At 42.1% G+C, this 20,945-nt stretch overlaps 1 protein-coding gene across 1 annotated transcript in view; it reads left to right on the top strand.

Moving 5' to 3' along the window:
* Positions 1–2,480, top strand: part of CRY1 (cryptochrome circadian clock 1) — a 40,056-nt gene extending 37,576 nt beyond the window's left edge. The window contains exon 14 of the mRNA XM_017804782.1: positions 1,808–2,480. The gene's annotated coding sequence lies outside the window, so the exon portion shown is untranslated. The remainder of the gene's footprint in view (positions 1–1,807) is intronic.
* Positions 2,481–20,945: the final 18,465 nt, after the last annotated feature.

Below are 20,945 nucleotides of genomic sequence, written 5' to 3'. Positions count from 1 at the left end.
GTTAATGAAAGGGAGATGGATAGACTGTGATTTTACATGTTAGCAGAGCTGCTTAAGTAGCTTCAGTTACCCTCTGCTCCCGCATCTCACCCTGAGTTGTGCCAGTAGTACTGTTTGTGTGAATGTATGGTGACCTGAATCAGAAGACTAAGGCAACTTACAAGGAAAAGCTCATGGTCTGAATTAGAGTTTTAGAAATACAAGTGGACTAAGCAGAACATGTTTTAGAGAGAGACTGCCAAAAACCTGTACAATGCTGGTATAGTTACTGTATGTGAAGATGTAGGTACAAATATGATTTGAAGATGTGAGCATTTGTCATTGGTCTGTAATTGAAGCAGGGTACTCAGATTGCTGAAGTTTGTCAAGGTGTGGAGAAAAGGACTTGAGTTTGGAGAAGGAGGCATTGTAGATAGATACACACAAACAGGTGTGAAAACATATGGAGAGAAGCGGTAAATTGGAGAAGGAGTTTCCTATGTGTAAAATCATCAGCATAAAGAAGATAACTGGATTTTATGTTTTGGATAATGTTACTTGGGAATAAGATAGAGAAAAGAGAAACCCGAAGATGTTATACTCCCTCCCCAGTGAACTTGATTTGAGAGGAACAAGGAAGATGACCTGAAAAGAATTAAGACTAAGTTAAGTTAAAGAATTACTGCTTAGGGGGAAAGCCAAAGAAGGGAGGACTGTCTGAAGCAAGAGGAGACAGGATTTAAAACTAGGAGTGTGGCTGCGTGGATTAAAGGTTATTGAGATGTCATTCCATCCTTATCTTTTTTTAAAAAGTAAGTGGAGAGTTGGTCATTATGGAGTTTGAAGAAAGGTAAGACTAGCACAAAAGGTGAGATAATAGCACATCGAGAAACTTTGTTGGAATTGGAAGATAGGGATTCCATAGAGCAAGTATAGGAGATGCATTCAGCATCTCTAGAGGTAAAAAGGGAAATTCAGTCTACTTCATGTGGATTTGACAGCAAGATCTAATTTTGCTTGTTATGTGGCGTCAGCATTTTGTCGGAAGTTACTGTGGTGCATTATGAACAATTGTGTTGTAGTGATTTGATTCAGTGCAGAACCACAGCATTGTTTCCATAATGCTGTCAATTGAAAAACTGAGGTGAGACCTTAGTGATTGATCCATCTGCTGTTTTCTCACATACTGGAAGCCCTGTAAACTGTGCTTCTATGTTCTCAAGCTGATTTCTGGTTCTTGGATGGGCCTGAATGGAATGTAATTCCAAGAGAGTCTGTGTTTCAATAGCTGTCTAATCCTTAGTATGTGTAGATTCATTCAGCATCCATGTTTTGTATTGCAGAATTCCTTAGGTGCTCGTGTCTGTGTAGAAGAAGTACCTGCAGAGCAAACATCTGGTTCCTGTCTAAGCTCTTTTTCAATTGAGAGACAGGTTGGAGGGGTTTCCAGTTGGCAGAGAAGGCTGATTTTGCTAGGGGTGCTCAAAGCATGCTGCAAAAGCATTATAGTCAATACAAAAATCAGCAAGATCACACTCAAAAACACTGCTGGCAAAAGGACATGCACTTCTAAATAGCACTAAAGTACAGAGGCTTGTGTTGGGTTTCTCTTCTTTTTTTTGTTTTCTTTTCTCTTGCCCCACCCCCCCTTTTAGCCTCTAGGGAGTGAGAAATAAGAATGCTGAGTATTTGGGCTTATACAAATGGGGACAGTGCTTTCTGCACTGAGAAGGGGGGAAAAAGAATATTGGTCCCTTGAATTACTTCTGCCTTCTTCAAAGACTCACATTAAACTGCTTAAGAATATTTTTTTTCTTTTTTCTTGCAGCTTTATTGGAAAAGAAGTTTACCACTCAAAGAACACACGGGACAAAATTCCTGCTACTCTGTATTGGAACTAAAGTGTTGTGAGAGTTCATGTTCTAAAATGACATACTTTTTCATAAATTATTTTCAATTGTTCTCAGTTGATGTAAACAAGTCCAATTTTTGGAATGCATTATTTCTAACTGGCATTTCTATGGTTTTTAACTTTTTAATGACTCTTTCACAAAGGGCAAATTGAGTTTTGTATATAAAGTATTTGGTGAAGAATTTGCTAACTTATTGTAAATATAAATATTCATGATTAGTGATAGACCCATCAATATATTTTTGATAATCTTTCATGTATATGGTAGTAGGAAAAGCTGTAGTGCTGTTCTGTAAAACCAATGAACATAGAAAGTTTTGAAATTTTTAAATTGTTATTATTTTTAGATTCCATACTTGAGCTCTGTATGATCAACTTCATATTTTCCCAATGTAAGTGCTTAGGACTGTGTTTAATCAAATACAGTAGAGTTGTAACATGATTTAATCACATCTGTGTATAAAACATATGCCAATTTTAGTCGAGTTGTACAATTCTGTACATGTATATGTCCAGTCCTTGTATTTCTCAGTTGCCTTGTTCAGTAATGACATACCTTGTTAATAAAAGAAAATTGTATATATAGATAGATATGTTTGTCTTTTGTGTATTCTTATTGCTCCAGTACATATTTCCAAACAAAACTGTTTCAGGAAAAAAGGAGGCAAATACACTTTTTAGATGAAATTCAGAAGTGATAAACAGTGAACTATGCTACCTTTCACTTCAAATTTCATGATACTGAAGCAAAACACTATTCAAATTATCCAGACCTTCTTCTTGAAACTGCATGCATGTGTGTATTCTGACCATTAAATGTTTTTCACCAATGTATTTATTAAGTGTTTCTCCAAAATCCAGGTGTTTGGTTTGGGGGGTTTTTTTCCCTGCTATAACTATAATTTGCTTGATAGCCAGGAAGTCCTTCCTGCACTGCAGCTAATTTGCCGCTTTTCAAGGATGTTCATTTCAGATTTGCTGAATTCTCAGTCAGTACTGTCTCAATTGTTAAGAAAAGTTATATCTAAATGTTTTTTCAGACCATTAACACCTCTGAAGACCCAGTATGAATTGCTACATTTTGCATATAACTAGGTCAGTTACCTACTTGAGTGGGTGCACAGATTACAGTCTTAGAATACCCTGAGTCAGAAGGGACCTAGAAGGATCACTGAGTCCAGCTCCTACCCCTGCACAGGACAGCCCCAAGAGTCTCACCATGAGCCTGAGAATGTTGTCCAAACACTTGAACTCTGACCTGTTCCAGTGCCCAACCACCCTCTGGGTGAAGAACCATTTCCTAATATCCCTCCTGAAACTCCCCTGACACAATTTCATGCCATTCCCTCGGGTCCTGTCCCTGGTCACCGGAGAGATTGGTGCCTGTCCTTCTTACCCCCTTGAGGAAGCTGTAGGCAGCTATCAGGTCTTCCCTCAGTCTCCTCCAGGCTGAACACACCAAGTGACCTCAGCTGCTTCTTGTATGGCTTCCCCTCAACCCTTCACCATCTTCATGGACCTCCTTTGGATGCTCTCCAACAGCTTTAGATGCTTCTTATATTGTGGTGCCCAAAACTGCACACAATATTGAAGGTGAGACCACCCCAGTGCAGAGCAGAGCGGGACAATCCTCTCCCTCGACCGGCTGGCGATGCTTTGCCTGATGCTCCCCAGGACAGGGTTGGCCCTCCTGGCTGCCAGGGCACTGCTGACTCATGTTCAACTTGCCATCAACCAGGACCCCCAGGTCCCTTTCTGTGGTGCTGCTTTCCAGCATCTCATTCCCCAGTCTGTCTGTACATCTGGGGTTGCCCCATCCCAGGTGCAGAACCCAGCACTTGCCTTTGTTAAAATTAATATGGTTGGTATTAATTAATTTGTGTTAATTATTAATTCTAAAGTGGGAGGAGTTAACTATCTTTTTCTTAGTGTCACATTGGTTACTTCCAGACATTAGGCACTTCCCTGTGTCCATTTAAAATTCAGATTAGATTTGTGGTTTGACAACATATGCAGCAGGGCACTTGCATCAGAATAAATTGCCATGGTACTAGATTTTTAGATTATAATTATTAATATAAATATCTCTATGTACTGCTTTGTATACACTAGCAAAATTAAAAATACTAATAAGAAAATACAGGCTTACTGTCTTGAGGCAGAGAATCTTTGATTGATATTGAAGAAAAAAAAAATTGTGAGAATTGAGAAGCAGATGCTAAGTATTTTTCACAGATCAGTCCAAGTAGAATGGAGGGTTTTTCTAGGGACATATGTAATCAGTAGAATATACAATTCTTTTGTTCATTTAAGTAGTCTGAAAAAGAAAAAAAGTACTATAGGAGGTATTTTATTCTGTCAAGATCATATTGAATTTTTCTGCTGACTTATATTAAAAAGAAATCATATCATCTAAATGTAATATTCCACCTAGGTTTTCTGAATGAATAAGCTATGAAGCTCCCACAGAGAAACTTCATCAAGGTAAAAACGTACACTTAAATATTACTTTCCACTCAACCAGTCTGGAAGTTCAATAGGCGAAAGAAGAAATGTCCCAAGGATTTTACTTCTATGGTAAATTAATTCTCCCCTCCTTAACTGCTGAAGGGATTGTTCCTCTTCTTGGTGTAGGCAAGTCCTTAGATTAGCAATGAAAATCCGTGGCGATGATGTTTCACTTGTGTGCCGGCGTGAAGGAGTTCTGCTGCCCGAACTGCAGTGGAAGAAACAGTGTGTAATTAGGTTAGTGTGAGAGAGGGGAGAAGTTGCCTTCAGAGTAGCAATAACTTCATAAAAGCCCTTTGCCTCAAATTCTTCCCCTCCCACCTAGTACTTGCTGACCACAAAAAAAAAAAAATAAGAAAAGGCAAAGGCTTTGGCTGCACAGGAATGACAAACCATTGTACCATGTGGGGGTTTTGTCCCCCCACCCCCTTGTGATTTTTCAAGGAGTTGGACATGTGCTACAAATCCAGGATGGATAAAGGCCAGGATATTGTTTCTTATTAGACCTCTCCTCCAGAAATGGAGCTTAAAGTATTCCTCAAGAAAGTTCTGTTCCCAAGGGATTTAGCTGGCCCTTCCTTGGCCTGGTAGGAGATGGGGAAAGGAGTGTTGCAGACTGATAGTTTTTGGAAACCAAATACCAGGAAAATGTACTCTGGAAGTATGCAGGACAACTAGCCGATATTTTTGATGGGGAAAAAAAAAAGCAACAACAAAAAACCCCCCAACTTTCAAGCATCTTCAAGCCTTCAGAAACTGTTTCCAAAGGGACTTTGTGTGGTCTGCTTCATCGTGGTGCTACCTGCTTACAGAGGTTTTTGAAAGGAGGGGAACAAAAGGAGTTAAATTGAGAGCAAACCTGCGAAGGCCCTGCAGAGGGAATCCTGGGCTAAAGTGGAATGAGAACCACCTGTTAGTTACAAATCAGAAATTAGTTTTGTGTTGGACTCAGCGACATAGTTGACTGTTTTCTGTTGAAGATCAGCGTCACTGGCCTTTCCGTAACTTAGAAATACTGCCTCTTGTTGACGGGAGTAGGGAGCAGCAGCGAGCTTTGACACACAGTTTACCACTTCCCCACCTGGTCAGGAAAAGGCAGTTTGCAAAGGCAGCCAGGTGCTGCCACTCCCCCGGGTGATGATTTGAAGCCTCCGGGCAGCCAGCTGTCTGCAAACGCCAGGAGAACTGGATACCGGTCGTTTGGGCTGCCGAAAGTGATGCTCAAGAGGTAAAACACAAAAGCCTTCAAGTTCCTAATGTCTGTGCCGATGTTGGCTGTGGTAGAGTTAATTTTCTTCGCAGCAGCTCCTGCGGAGCTGTGTTTTGGATTCGTGCTGAAGACTTGCCGGGGTGAAAGCTCGGGGGTGGTTTGTTGGTGCCGGACGGCGCCGACGCCGCGCCCGCTCTCGGTCTGCAGGTGGTGCTGTGGGCGCGGGGAGGAGCGGGTTGGCTTTGAGCGAGAAATTGGGTTCTGAGAGCGGGGGGGAAAAATCAGCTCTTCGCCACCAGAGTATTCTGGTAGCAGCTGGGGGAGGAGAAATGCATAGAAATGGTAGAAGTGCTGCGCAATAGCTACTCTGTGCTTCCCAATCAGAAACCAATTTCTGTTGTTCTGAGTAAATTCTGTTACTCTAAAAGTTGCTTTTCAGACACACTGCCCTGTGTGCTTGCCTGCTTAGACATACGCTCTCTTTTTACATGCACTTTGCCTAGAGCTTATTTCCAAAAGCCAGTTTTTAAGTACAGTCAAGCTTTTACCTACTTGCAATGTTTCCTGGACTGTTTCTGGCCCCCGGGGACACTTGTGACCAGAGCACAGAGCCAGGACCCCCGAGATCCGGGTTCTTGTCTCTGCTCTATCACAGACCTGCTAAACAGCCTCAGGTAAGTCTCTGCCCATTCCCAAGGCCTTCCTACACAGGCTCTTGCTGGCAGCCGTGTTGTTGTGCTTTGTTATAAATTAGATTAGATTAGAGATTAGATTAGTTTAGAAGAAGCAGGTTAGAAAGAGAATGTCCTTTCTCCTCTTTGTGCTCCTTATTTCCAATAGAAAAGTGTTCTTTTGGGATGAATTCTCTCCCTTAAAGGGCCAAGCAAATGAAATTCTCACACTTCAGCTGTTACCTCAGCTTTCAACTTGAATGTTTTAAGTAATTTTATTTTCAAAGGTGGTAAAAATTTCTGGGTAGAGGGGAAATTTACACTGATCCAAAAACCACATGGAAATCTTAAGCAGACATAGAGAGATCATTTTAATGTTGATTTCAAGGGATCTAAGCTCGTGCTTTTGAATTGTGTGCACTGCAGATGCAAAATTAATTCAATGTTAAATTAAAAAATGCAAATAGATCTGATTTCAATAGTTTTTACAAAATCCCCTGCAGAATGGAAAAATGGAAAAGGTATAAAAAAATTGAAAAGATACCCAAATGGAGATTCTTTTTTTCAGGATGCTGTTGGTTTCTGTTGCTTGAAAGATATCTTAGTGCAAATTTCGTAAACCAAAACTCTTTCAGAAGAGCTGCAAAATGCCAAAGTGCAACCACTGTGCAGGATCACATCTAGGGATCTGTGGTTAGTGGAAGCTAACCTACCTGCATCTAATGCAAGGTAAACTATACTTTTCTCTGCTTTTCTTACCCCTGCTAATTACACAAAGCACAAGAAGATAATCTTGTTAACTGTGATTATTCTGACTGGGAGTAGCTAGTAAGCACAGTAATTAATAATAAGAGCGATTTATAGGCAGCAATTACAGAGAGGGAGAATTTTCTTCAGGTCTGTTTGGCTTTCTAGAGCTTCAGACCATGTGGTCATCACAAGGTCTTTAATTATCTGGACTATACTTGTTTCTCAGTGCCTTTTACCCTGACCAAACTAGGAACATTTTTAAGCAAAATCATCTTTTCCTGATAGTGGTAGAAAAAGAGCACTGCTCTGACGAATGCCTTGCACTAGCAAACATCAATAATGCTGCATTCAGACGTCGGGGTGACTGCTACACACACAAGAGCAGGGGATTTCAAGGAAGCTCGGCAAATAGGTGGAAGGAAGATGATGGAAGTGGGGAAGGATTTTTGCAGAAACCTCAAGAGAGGGGAAAAAGGAAAATTAAAGAGATGGTGCAAGGAAAGTAGCCAGGTGAAGGAAAGAAGAAAAAAATCAGATAAGAAATGGAAGTCCATTGGCAGATAAGGGTTGATGGGTATGCTTAGCATTTGCTGTGTCTTGACTAACTGGATAATTGTCCTTTCATGACATAAGCCTTTTTTGAGAGAGTGCAGAAGGGGAGAAAATTATCCTTGCAGGTATTTTAGGTTATACAATGTTATGATTTTCTGAAATACTTAGAGCGCTTTGGGCTTTGGTTTCCAAGTGGTTGTGGATTTTGATGTGTTTGGTCCCAATTCTACTACCAGCCCCTCTGGGGAAGAGTTATGGGGTGGCACACCCAGCTTCTCTCCTTTCTGCAGGGCAGCTGCCCCTCGGTGCTTCAGCATCCCCTTGTGCACTCAGACAGCTCAGCAAAGCATGGCTGGGCACTTAAGGGTCTTGCCTCATGCAAAGTATTTGCATGTGTGTTTTGGTTTTGGGGTTTTTTTTGTAATTAGCGCAGTCAGGCCTTGATTTTATTTGTCACACCAAATACTACTAATTGCAACACTTACTGATGAGGGGTCACCTCCTCTGCTGTGGCTCCTGTTGCTAGACTTCTGCCTGAGAAGCCGAGACTCGCAAGAGGGTTTTTCTCTGTGTCACATGTGTTTTGAGGCTGAACAAGCCTTCATTTTAGGTGTTCAGGTTGTGGTGCTGAGTGGTTACCAAGTGTTTTGGTGAACTTCAACAGCTACGTCATCCAGCTCTGCTCCTGGGTAGCAAGGAAAGTGTTGAGGTGGATATGCACCAAAAGCCATTTGCAGGGCATCACACTCCTTGCACACTCCTTGCACACACCTTGCACACATCACACACCAGATAACGCTCAGAGTAACCTGGCCTGCCCCGCTGTGGTTCAAGTCACCGTAGGGGGAATTAAGTACCAGTCCTTAGTTTCTTGTTGCTGCCTGGGCTCGAGCAAATAGCAGCTCGCTGGGAGACAGCTGCCATTAACAGGGCTCTTTGCGGGTTCCAGACAAGACTTAGAGCCTGTAAATGGTCACTCTTTGGAAAACACAGGTTTAATCCTCTGGTTTAAGGTCAGAAGTGTTGAGTAAACGTGCAAAAAAATAATCAGCTCACAGTTGGTAATGCAAAATCACCTCAGTGCGTGTTTGAAGGTACTATCTGAAATATTTCTTACAGTTTTACAGTCCATACCATAAAATGTCACCCAAATAAATGAAGCCTGTAGATAGAAGAAAAATTATTGAAATGTTATCTTTATGACTGTTTAGCATTTGCACTGCAAGGCATTTTGTCATGTGCTTACAGCCCTAATCAAACCTGTATTTGTGGATCCAGATGAAGACTAATGCAATTTTGAAACCACAACAGCACTGCTTGATGAGCTTTCATCTAATTCACAGTTTACAACCGCCAACAGAAAATCCTGGGCTGGTTCTCAGGCTGTGTGTGCACGTCCCTTGGAATCGGTGGGCTGGTAGAGTGTGAACTGGTGAAAGAAGTCACTCTGCTGCTTCTCTCTTATTGCTGTTGTTAAAAAATGAAACCGTGGGAGATGGGAGTATGCCAATTCAAATTTGCATACCTGACCTCAGGATCTAAATCAGACTTAGATGGCTTATAAATAATTAATGACAGCAAAACGTAGTCAGTCTCAGTTTTGAGCTATTTCTCATCTGGCACTGATGGGCATGTAGCCTCTTTCATGCAGGTACCATGGGAGCGTAGCTCCTGCCCAAATTCACTCCAGTACTCTTTACCTGGACCTCAGCTGTTAGACACTCTGACTACTTACAATCTTCTGATAAGCAAGCTAGCAATAAAATACATAGGTGTGTGATTTATCTGTGGAGACTGTGTCCCAGGCTTATGTCTTCCTCTTCATGATCTGAGCAGAGTCTTGAGTCTCTCCTCTGGCTGCCCTAGCAAATGCTCTAAGATTAGACACAGTTCTCTGCATGCAGAGCCAAGCCTCAGTTGCGAGCCATTTTGCATTGTTTGGTGGGTCCTGTTACTAGTTAGTGTGATTTATGTTTTACTATCGCTCCTGTGAGAGCGGCATCATTGTGTGGAGCATATTTACAATGGAAAGAGATTCCTGTGGCTTCACTGAGGTGGTGGTGGATTCCATTCCCCGTTTATCTTAACTATTTTTATCAGACACTCTGGGGTGGGTTTCTGTCTCTAGAGCTACCATGATGCATTTTAACATGGCAATGATTATGATCCATAAGTTACTTTCAGCATCCAGTGCCTCAAAAAGGAAACCTAGGTCCCATCCCCACCCAAAGAAATCTTTCTTGTATGCAAGAGCGCTCATTTTCAAGCCAGTTGCTTCTCCCGGGACAAGTATAGATGAATGGGCCCTTTTTTCTCCGATGATAACTGCAGTCTAACGATTGTGGCGTCTCCACTGGATGCCGGAGGCAGGCAAGGGTGGGATCTCTTCCCGCTGGAATTCCATCTCTTATGATGAGAACCCACTGGCAGAGCTTCCCCTCCAGTTTCTCTAATTTTGATCTGTAGCTCTTGTGCCTGTCTACACACAGAAGAATAGACTGTGCTGCTTCTAATTAAGAAGATCATTTCAAAATATCTCTTGAACCCTTGACCTTCAGGATTCCCTCAGACAACATCCCTCTGATTTAGGTAAAGCTCTCTCATGGGTAGCCACTCTTCATGTGAAAATAGGTAGGGTGTAATATTTATACAGTTCAGTTCTGGGTAGCAGTTGAAACTGCTCTTAATTGCTCATGATTTCAATCCAGACAGCTGGTTTGTTTTTCTGCACCACTCCCACAGGAGAAGTTGCATTGCTCCATGCCTCAAACCCCCAGAGGCCTGCTGGTTTGCATAGCATATTGTCTATCTACCACATTCTCAGTAACACTTGACTGAGTAGTAAAAGCCACCATGGTTTGTTCCAGGCATTAAGATGGAGAATAGACAATATGTAAAGCTTTTTGGCTTGGAAAATTTGGGAATGATTGCACTGGGAGCTGAATGAGCACGAAGAGGGGAGGAAGCAGAGCTGTCTTCTGGGGCTCTAAGCAACACGGCAGACCTTGTTAGGAGGGTAGATGTTATAAAACCTCTTAAATGGTAATCTGAGGTTAATAAGAATTCACCTTAGACTCAGACTAACTCTCTGAAGGTCAGAATAGATATACTTCATTGCTGCAGAGCACACTTCACCAGAAAATTATGCATGAGTAGGTAGATCCCAATGAACAGCTAGCAAGCAGGAATGACACGAGAATGACAGGAAATGTGGTTAATACTTTTCCTGAGAGACTGTAAGAGAGAGTGTTAGAAGCAACAATAGGCCAGGTAATCACAAGAATGTTGTAAACAATCAGAGGCCAGGTAATTACAAGAATGTTGCAAACAACTTAAACACAGCAAAGAACAAGACAGACAAAAGGGAAAAGAATCTGCTCTGTACACATATATATATAAGAGTGTGTGTGTATGGCCTTGTATATAATAAACCTGAGCAGAGGACCAGTAAAAGCAGCAGTACTCTTGAAAGGAAAAGATTGATGAGTTGGATATTGCTGTGGAACTGAATGTCTCATTACAGACAGTGAATGAAAAATGGTCTCTGAAAATGGGGAAAAAAATGAGAAGGAACTGAAGTAAGATCCAGGCAGCAGGAAATTCAAAGCACCTACATATAAGTGGAGAAACTACTCCAGCTGCATCTGTGGGACCACAGCACTGGGCAATAGCCTCCTCCTGCTCCATGACCCTCCCTGTGGGAGCAGCCTCTTACACATAGCTGAGCTTGGGCCCAGCAGGAAGGTCTGGATTGGGCTGCAACACAGGTGGATGTGGGCCATTGCATTCAACATGCAGCACCGAGCAACCACAGAGCTGCTGCCTCCACTGCTTTCTGAGAGTTTCACTCCCAGACCCTTGTTTTCTTAAGATCAGGCAAGATGAAGGTGGAGGCAGTGTGTGATGGAGTCTTCCAAAGGATAGTCAGTCATGCTTGGTTGACCTGATGACTTCCTTGGGCTTTATGTTAGGACTTGATTTTGCAGGTAGGGTGAGCCAGGAGGGCTCAATCTCCCCCCTTCACACGAGGGCTTTACTAGCCCTGCCTGTTCAGCAAACCTGGCAGCTCTCAGCCCTCAGCCAGCTCCCACTCCCTCAGCTGTGTCTGGGGAAACAAGGCACAAGGAATAATTAGGGCACAAGGAATAATTCAAATCAAGCAAGACCTAAGTAGTCTACAGCAGGAACCAGCAGTGTGGGACCTTTCAGTTAATTTGTAAGTGAAGGAATATTTATCTCTAGGGCAGACCCAAAGTCCCTGACAGCAAGAGAAGATGCCCAGTGATTTGAGCTTTTGGCTGTGCACTCCTTGTGGGTGCACAAACTCCAGTGCATTGTGGTGTCTTAGGCACCTACTAAATGTGACATACATGATGTCTCTTTGGACGGCTAATTTTGAGGTGCATTTATGAGAAACTTAGTGGGTTAAACTGGGGGAAAAAAAAGTCAATGCAGAAAAAGGGCTATGTCTAAAAGAAGCTGGGAAAAAAAACCTGACAGATCAACAGTAATGTTAATAAGTTTTAAATGTAACACATAGGAAAGCAATGGAATGAAAATGCTTTAGATAGAAAAGGAGTTTATTTGGATCATTCTTCCTAATACCCATCCTATGCCTTTTATGTTTGATTTATTATACAGGGCGAAATGTCCTCATTTAATTTTTCAAAAATGGCTTCACGCACATGAATTGTACCATCCACCCATTTTTTTAAAAATAAAAAAAGGCTTTTGTAGCTAGTGGTTCTATTAATTTGGGAAAGATGATGGGAGTTAGGGGAAAAGGCAAATACGTACATCTGCTGTGTATGAAAATCATTGTGTTGTCCATTCCTTATTTATTGCCATCTAACACTGTCTTTAATGGCAAATGCTCATGACTGCACAACTACAGAAAATACCAAGGAGACAGAGTACACTCGGTAAGACCCTCCAGCCAAACTGAAACTCTCCATAAGATCTCCACTAATTAAAATCTCTACAGATGGGTTCCCTTAATTGTAGGAAGTGGAATACAATCCCTATAATTAACTCTTCACTCAAAGGCTTTTTTTTCTCCCCTCAGCATCTGGGAAGACCAGCAGTGATTGTTCAGCACCTCGTTGCTGGAGCCTGTGACTGAGTTTCCAAAGTGACCCACTTCCCAGGGCCCCACACCAAAACCAGCCTCATCCCTTCACTCAGACTACCCCAGAAACCGCACCACGCTGCACTGAAAGGTTTTTGTCTTTGCATGGATCACAACACCAGTATCCACTATCACAATGCCCGTTTCTCTTTGTCTTGGAGGGAAATATTGTTTCTTCTCTAAAGTATTTTCTGCCCTGGAGAGCTGGAGGGTGAGCAACTCTTCTGTGCTGCAGTGCAGGGAGAGATGCCAAGATGTGGAGAAAGTGATACTGAGGGATAACTGAAGGAAGCTTGCTGTCCCCCTTGGAGCAGCAGGTGGTCCTTCGTCAGACCTTGCCTTATGATGGGTTTGTGGAGCATCTTACAGTCCATAAGGACTGCCAGCCAGTCCTGTGAGAATTTATGCCTCTGTTTCCAGAGCTTATTGTTTCTTCCAGTAGAGCTCTTGCATTTTCTCTCTGCTCCTGTACTTAAAAGCCTTTGTCCAGATCCCACAGCATTTTATGTCCTGGTTAGTACCTCCTTCTCCTCTTCCATCCCACTATCCTCTTGTTACCACCCTTATTTGTGCACTCTAAGTTCTATAATTGCTTCAGCCTTTCTTATTCAGAGAGTTGTTTTTCCTCCATTAGCTGATCCACTATGCAGCACTATCCCATCTGCTGTCCTGCCTTTTCTTCTTCCATCTCTTTGAGTCAGTGTGCCAGAGCAGGGCACAAAATGACCTCTTCCCTTTGGCAGCTGTAAAACTGTGGGTCTTTTTTTTTCTTTTTTTTTTTCCTTTCTGCTGCAGTGGCACAGTGAAGAAAACTTCCTAAGAAATGCAAGGTGGTGCCAGGCAAACTGAAAATTGTGTGCTCCAGCTCCAGGCTGCCCAGCATCCTTGATCTTCTGGGACAGCTTGTGTGCACTGATGTTGGTAATGCAAACAACCAAGACATTGGGTATGGACAGCCCTAGCCCCTAAGAGTATGGTAACTAGTACCAGGAGCAGCTGCTACAGTGAGTATTTACACACATGCCTTATCCAAGGGTTAAATTGTCACCACTGGTGTTAAATGTCCTTGGTCTCTGCCATAGGTGAGCCACAAGTATGGAAGAAGTGGTGGCACTTTGCACAGGGTGATTTTCAGCACTGAAGCAATGTATTTCTGACCACGGACCAACTCGCCTGAGGACCTCTGCCACTTTTTGGGAAAGCAAGGAGACACCATCTGGAGAGAGGTAACATAGCAAGGGAGTTTCAAGGGACCCATGGGCCTGGAAGTAAAGCAGGAGTCACTCTGCAGATTTCAGCCCTTCCTAACGTTGGTGTGGACATTGGAGGATCCATATCTCCTGAATAAAGAGTACCTCTTTAGAGGCCACGTTCCTCTTAGAGCTACTTTCTGACTGCTATGACTAGTGTGGCTTCTGATGTCTTGCTTTGGAGGATCTTCCACAGAGACCCTTGTTCTTGGGGCTCACAAGTGTGTCAAAGATGTTCTCCGGGGAGCTGTGGGAGTGTGGGAGCAGCTGCAAGGCTTGTGTGCACGGTGGCTGCAAAGGCTTCCCTGGAGAGTTGCAGCTTTTCCACAGAAGGAGCTCAGAGGGCTGCCTTCCCCTCTTCCAAAATTACTAAGATGAAGGTCTGCTGGAAGTTCAGAGCACATCTAGGTCAGAAGGGCATGTGTCACAGACAAACAATTCAGGAGAAGACACGGTCTTCTACCTAAGGTAGGGGCTGCAAAACGACATAGAGTCTTGCCCATGGACTTGACTAAGAAAATGTATCTCATGCAACAGTGGGTCTCTGAGCCAGCCCTGACCAAGAGCAGCACATTCAAAAGGGAAGAATATGTACAGGCAGAGGGGCACTACGAAAAACCCAGCAGATTTCCCTTTCTACCACTCAGTGTTTCTTTTACTGCAGTGTGTGAGTACAAATCACTGCACACTTCTGCTGAAGGCATTCCCATGTTGTGCAGCACAGCACTGTACAAGGCAGATGGTTAACTGCTGCTTCTCATGCTTATCAGGAAAGAAAGCCAGTAATTGAAATAATGATTGTTTAATTGCTCATACCCTTTCACTTTGGTCTGCAACAGCATTGTCAGAGTTTTCTATCTATGGTAGTTGTTTTCCTCCTGATCTTTAGGATGAGTTAGTGTTAGGAACCCAAGTCTGCTTTTAATTAGTGTTTTAAAAAATGCTTGGGTTTTTTTCTTGGAAATAACTCAAGCTTTAGTATCACTGGAGTCGCTTGCCCCCCGAGATGAGCTGTCAGCAGCTGTGAAATGCGAGGGTCTGCTGGCTACTGTGCAGCCAGTTTCAGGCATTAAAAAATTGCACATTTTGCTCATTGTAGCCAAGGAAGATGTATTTCAAACCACAAAGGTTCACCTTTGGACTGGACAGTGCTTTTGTGAATGTGGAGCAGGATCCCTGTGCTTGTGCCCACATAAGGCACTAACCTGCAACTCATGGGCCTGAGCCTGGTTCTACACATTCACATATTCAAGAGCAATTCAGTCTACATAAAATTTTCAGAAATTATGAAGGAGGCCTCAGACTACATCCTCAAAAATTATGTAGCTACTGTACAAGCCTTTCACTGCAATTCAATTTTGAAAATGGGATATGCCTTAGAAAATAAGGAAAGGTAAGCATATTTGTGCCTCGTAAAGCAATGGGGCATCATGCCCCATCATCACACTCCTTGAAGATGGTGTATCCATCCCTTTTGCTTTTGTGCACGGTATTGTGGATGTATAGAATTCTTTATACCTAGTTTTTGGGCAACAGAATTTATATTCTGCTCTGCTATTAGCTCCTCTGAGGTGATGACTCTTGTTCCTTCTCTCTGAGAGCCCGTAGGAATAGCAGCCCAGTCCAAACCATTGCTTCTGAATCCAATGTTCTTAACAAAAAGAGTTCATTTGTTGGGCAGAGGGATTTGTAGAGAAATGCAAAACAATCTTTAGGGTTCAGCAGAACACCCAGGTGTACAACTTACTGGAGAGAAATCTAAGCATGTGTTTAAGTGCATTGCTGGGTTGCTGCTGTAACCGCTCAGTCACCAACAGATATGCAGATAGAGAGGCACCAGTCTTAATTGCACAGAATATAGGATAAACAAGACAAAAATCCCCCAATTTTTGCTCCCTAGCACTGGGCTGGCTGTAAGCTGAGTCCCACACTGCTTCCTGTGGTCTGCAGCAGTCCAAATGTGCCATAGCCTTCTATCCTCCACATTAAGCCAGAAGTGGTGTAGAGGCACAGGTTACCTCCCTCCAGCAGGCAAACTCTGGTGCCACTGGAAGCCCTGTTCTCTGAAGGACTTGAACTGCTTAAAGGGCAGGACTTGGGTCAGACTTGCTTCTCACTGACCTAAACAATGCTTCTGAACATGCTTAAAGTTGGGCACTTGGCTAGGGAGTATTTTTCTTCATTCACTGCTTGAAAGAAGACTGACACAATTTTTTGAGAAGCTTCTCCTTCTACCAAGTCTATTTAATCTGCAGGGATACACCCAGCAAGCAATTTTCCTTTATAGAGTTCTGCTAGCTATTTCAAGAGATTGCTTCATGCAGATTGCTACCTCAGTGAAGTTACCTTGCAAATCTTTGTGATGATCTAATTAATTTTGCTGAAATCACTTTAGAAAAAGCATTTTCTATATAAAGGCAAGGTACCCACTGCCACCCAATGAATTTTTAAATGTTTTTTCGTTTTGCTTCAATGGTCTTTGTTGTTGGGCCATCAGATAACATGATTGGAATACAAACTTTTCTCTCTACTGCATGTATAAGAGTGTAAAACTAAAAGTATTGATTCAATTGTACACTCAGCTTGCGAGAGGCTGTCTGGTAGCTGCTGCTTTTCTACTGCTTACCAAGTGAAAAGCAATTCTGCTTAGCTCTTCCTGCAGAAAGCATCCTGCTGGCTTTTCACACCACAGGCTTGTTCCCATGTCTCCAGAGTCAACAGGGGCTTCATGATTGATTTAATTTTTTTCTTAACTCCTTATTTTGTAAGATATGTTGTAGGCAGTAAGGTGATACAGAATCTGATCCTGTTTGTACTAAAGTCAATATACAATGCTAGTGGATTTTGATGTCACTGGATTAACTGATGTAACTAATATATTAGTTACATGAGTTATATTGTACCTATATTTGCAGGGTGGTGTAGACCATGAAACACATCTGTCATACTTGCCCTGGCATAAGCATAGACACAGATTCTAATCTGAAATCCTTAGCCATAACCATATGGGAAATCACTAGACACTGACTTACCAACTCCAGGAAACCAAAGCACAGCCTGGCAGTTCTCCTGACATCAGTAATTCGAGGAGTGACCTGTGAATACCCAGGCATCTCCACCCAGAATCATTTCTTAGGCGTAAAACTGCAGGCTGAAACCATCCAACATAAAAGAAAATATGATGTGTCAAAACATGATGATCTTTGGACATTTAACTTATCGGCTTTTGGGGTGGATACCTGCCCTTTCTACTGATCTCTCGGGGGAATGGAAACTCTTGGGTTTTTTTCTCCCAGCTTTGTCCAATTCAGTGCTGTAGTCAAAGGTAAAGATAAGTTATCTGAATGTATTCACTTCTCATTTGAACAATGTCAACTTTAATTGTTTTTCGTATACCAAATTCATTTTATATATTTAACTCTGCTTTCTGTTTTCCTTTCTACCATTGATGTATTGCAGCAGATATGAGCCTGACATAGAAATGCAAGAAGGAAAAGCCTTCAAGGGGCTGGTCCTTCTGAATAGTTTGATTTGTTGACATCGTTCTTTATCTTGACTTGCCCTCCCCTGACAGTGCCCAATGTCTCTCATATGAGACTTGTTCCTTTTTATATTCCTGTTGGGGAGAATTGTGTGCAATGGCAATTTTTTTAGGAGGGCACTTTAATTAATGTTCATGTACACTAAATGAGCTCTTCTCAAGCACAGACCGTTTGGTCTGGAAGGGCAGTTTGGGTTTGGAAAGAAGAAATGGGACTAGAAACATTGGAGAACAGCAGTACTTGCCAGTAATTAAATGTAGCTGGAAAGATAAAATGGTTTGTGGAAGTAACTCCACTCTACTTACCTTTTTTTCAAAACTCCTGGAGCCAAATCTGACCCATTAATATTTTTAAATTTGTGAACTTCCAGTAGAAATATTGATGCACCAGGAAGGCAGAGACTGACAGTCAGTGACTCATCAGTGTTATTTTATAGATTGCCTCTCCTCTTAGCTCTTCTAATTAAATATTCATTTCTTGGAAATGCCCTCCCAGTGCATCCTTGCTGGTTAATTATAATCCCTTCACCTTGACTCTGAAATGTTTCCCATAGATCAAATGCAGTGGACTGCTGCACCTTACCCAGGAAAATCTTCCACCAGCTCCCTGGGCTCGTGGAGGTTCTGAGGTGCCCCTGAGGTTCTGCCCACTGGGTCCTGCTCAGACTCTGCTGGTTTTGCTGTCAGCTGCAGGGAAACCACGGTAGCCTCTGCTTGGAGGAGACCCTCTGTCTTCATCAGTGCTCAGACTCTCAACCTGCAAACTCAGTGAAAGCTGTTGTAATTGGAAGAGGATTAATCTTCTGTTAGTGTGAAGTGGAGCAATGGCATTTAATTAAAACCCAAACAAACAAAAATCCAAACCACAAACAAAATCAATCCACGTCTTCTCCAGCTCTGCTTATAACTTTCCATGTGAGCCTGGGTCAAATGTAAGCAAAGTCCACATAGATTACATCTATCACTTTTCTCCGATCAAGTCAAGCAGATACCCAAACAGTCTTAGTCTGATGTGATCTGTCTTTCCTAAAATCACATTGCATTTTTACCTCCTTTCATTTCTGCATCTTGATTATTATTTCCTCCAATATCTTTTTGAAAAAGTTGTACATGATAGAGGTCAGACTATTGAACTGTACTTTTAAAACTATTTCTTTCCCCAGCTCAAGATGTGCCCTTAAAGTCTTTCAAACCCTTTCAGTCATCTAAGTGCCTGCACAATTTCCACTACTTCTTGTATGTTAACAACATTGCAATACTTATGGAAGGTATGCATAACCTTGAACTGCTGGTATACACAGGCTTTCTGGCTGTTCAACATCAGATTAAGTTTTTAAGAAATTGGACACGATGCATTTAAGGCTTTCTCTATTACCATCCTTACATTTGTGCTTACATTGTACTGCCATTTAATCAATAGTTAACTAACATAGGCAAAAATTTTAATCTGTTTCATTTACTCGAGTCTTTTAGATCAATAGAAAGGATCTCCTGTTTTTTTACTTTCCTATGCAAAAATGTCATCAATTATTAATCAAAGCAGACTAGATTTCATTGAATATCTGACTTCCTGCATTACGATACAGTGTGCTTAAATGTTAAAGGTGCACTCTTTGTTAAAAAGCATGCTGGAGTAGCTTTTAATTGCAATATGAAATGGATCTGCTGGTAAAGCCTAGATGAATGTAGGCATGAAAAGAGGGCTGCAATGCTTTGACATGCAAAGAGCTTTAGCATAAGCACCGAAAATGTGCAGAAGAGCAGGCTACACAAATGTCCTGTTGGACTTGAGCAGAAAGCCTGGAGGATTTCTCTGCTCCTCTGGGGTGCACAGCGGGGACGTTCACCACTGTGCAAAGGGCAAACAGACCCCAAATCCAGATCATTTTTGGAAGAAGAAGTGGGGGGATGACAAAAGCTGAATTTCAAGGCTGAGCGTTTCTTTCCTGCAGACATCTCTGGTCCCCCTCACCCTGGCTAGCAAAGAGGTCCTGGGAATCCTCAGCCTGCCAGGGCTATGCCAGGACTGGGGCTGCTGGGGGAAATGGGGATGTTTGCCAGACTGGGACTCAGACCTTGCCTCAACTTTCAGCAAGCAGCTTCCAGTATTTATTTTAAAGCTCTGTTGGCTTAGTTAAAGCCATGCCTGTCATGATCATTATGTTCAAAGGCAAGCTAAAATGACTTAAAGACACATTTAGGAGGACCATGAACCCTGTCAGAATCGATAACTAAGGCCTTGCTTTCTTCATTATTTTCACATGCTCAGTTTATTGAATATGTACAAAGAATGAATTGGAAACAAAGTGCTGTATTTGTGAGACATTTAAATTATGTATTAGTAGCCCGAGACACTGTGGTTAGCCATTAAATAAATAATCGTAAACAGACCAATTCAGAATGATCCATTTCTATATTTACATTTGTGGCCTAAGAGAGGAAATGGATGCTTTTCACAGAGGAAAAAACATCCATCATGGGGTCTTCCAACTAAGGTATTCAAGTGCTTGTAAAAATGGTATTTGAAACATAGTATCAAATGGGTTTTCAGCATCCGCTAGAAGTGGAAGGCATCCAAATTTCTTTGTGTTTCCTTTTTGGTTTTTATATGATGTATGTATTCATTTTGAGAGAACTGTAAGAACAGTCTGTTGTCTGGGCTTTTTTTTTTTTTTTTAAGAAAATGGTTTTCTGTTAATTAAATTGGAATTCATCCCATTGAAACTCACCTGCCACAGAGCTCAGCAGGCAGGAAAAGGCAGTCCTGCTGGTCTTGGAAACAGTAGCAATGTTCCAATTAATTGCCGTTGGACCAGAAAAAATGGCACTTCTCACAACAACCTCATGGTTTCAGTGTGTGCACTCAAGTGTTTGTGCATTTCTTTTTACAGCTGCAGCTCCTCCTGGAGTCGTGAGAGTCCTGCTGCATTTCAGTTGTCCTTTTCAGAAAGAAAAGAGAGGAAAAGTTTCTGCCTCTAATTGTGGATGAGATTGAAAAAGGGAACCCTTAGAACTCAGGCATGAGGACGTAAGTAGAGAGGTAAGTAGACTCATCTCATAAATGCTTTTTTGAGTCCTTGTCTCATAAATTTGAGAGACAGGTTGGTTATAGTGCAGCAGAATCAGGCCCTGTTGTTTGGAGCTGTAAGGTCAGTTATGCAGGTGACTTTCACAGCTGATGAGAAGTTAAATGCACACCTGAAATGTATCCGCCTCAAGCACGTGACTGAAACGGGACCTAACTACTTTGGAGTATCCTATCCCAGGGTCTGTTTGGGCAAAACATTGCATCTTAAAGAACATCTTAATGTAAGCAAAACCTAAGTTAGCAAAGCCGACACAATTTTCGGGATCCTGCTCTGCTTTTTTGTAATTGCATCATTTATCTAATTTACATCTTAGTTGGGTTGAGAAAAGTAAAATTCAGTTTCTTTTTTTTTTTTT

The sequence above is a fragment of the Lepidothrix coronata genome, unplaced genomic scaffold (genome assembly GCF_001604755.1).
Source record: "Lepidothrix coronata isolate B3197 unplaced genomic scaffold, Lepidothrix_coronata-1.0 Scaffold10, whole genome shotgun sequence".
Taxonomy (NCBI): domain Eukaryota; kingdom Metazoa; phylum Chordata; class Aves; order Passeriformes; family Pipridae; genus Lepidothrix; species Lepidothrix coronata.
The sequence above is the reverse complement of the archived record's forward strand: the minus strand, read 5'-3'. Positions and strand labels throughout refer to the sequence as shown.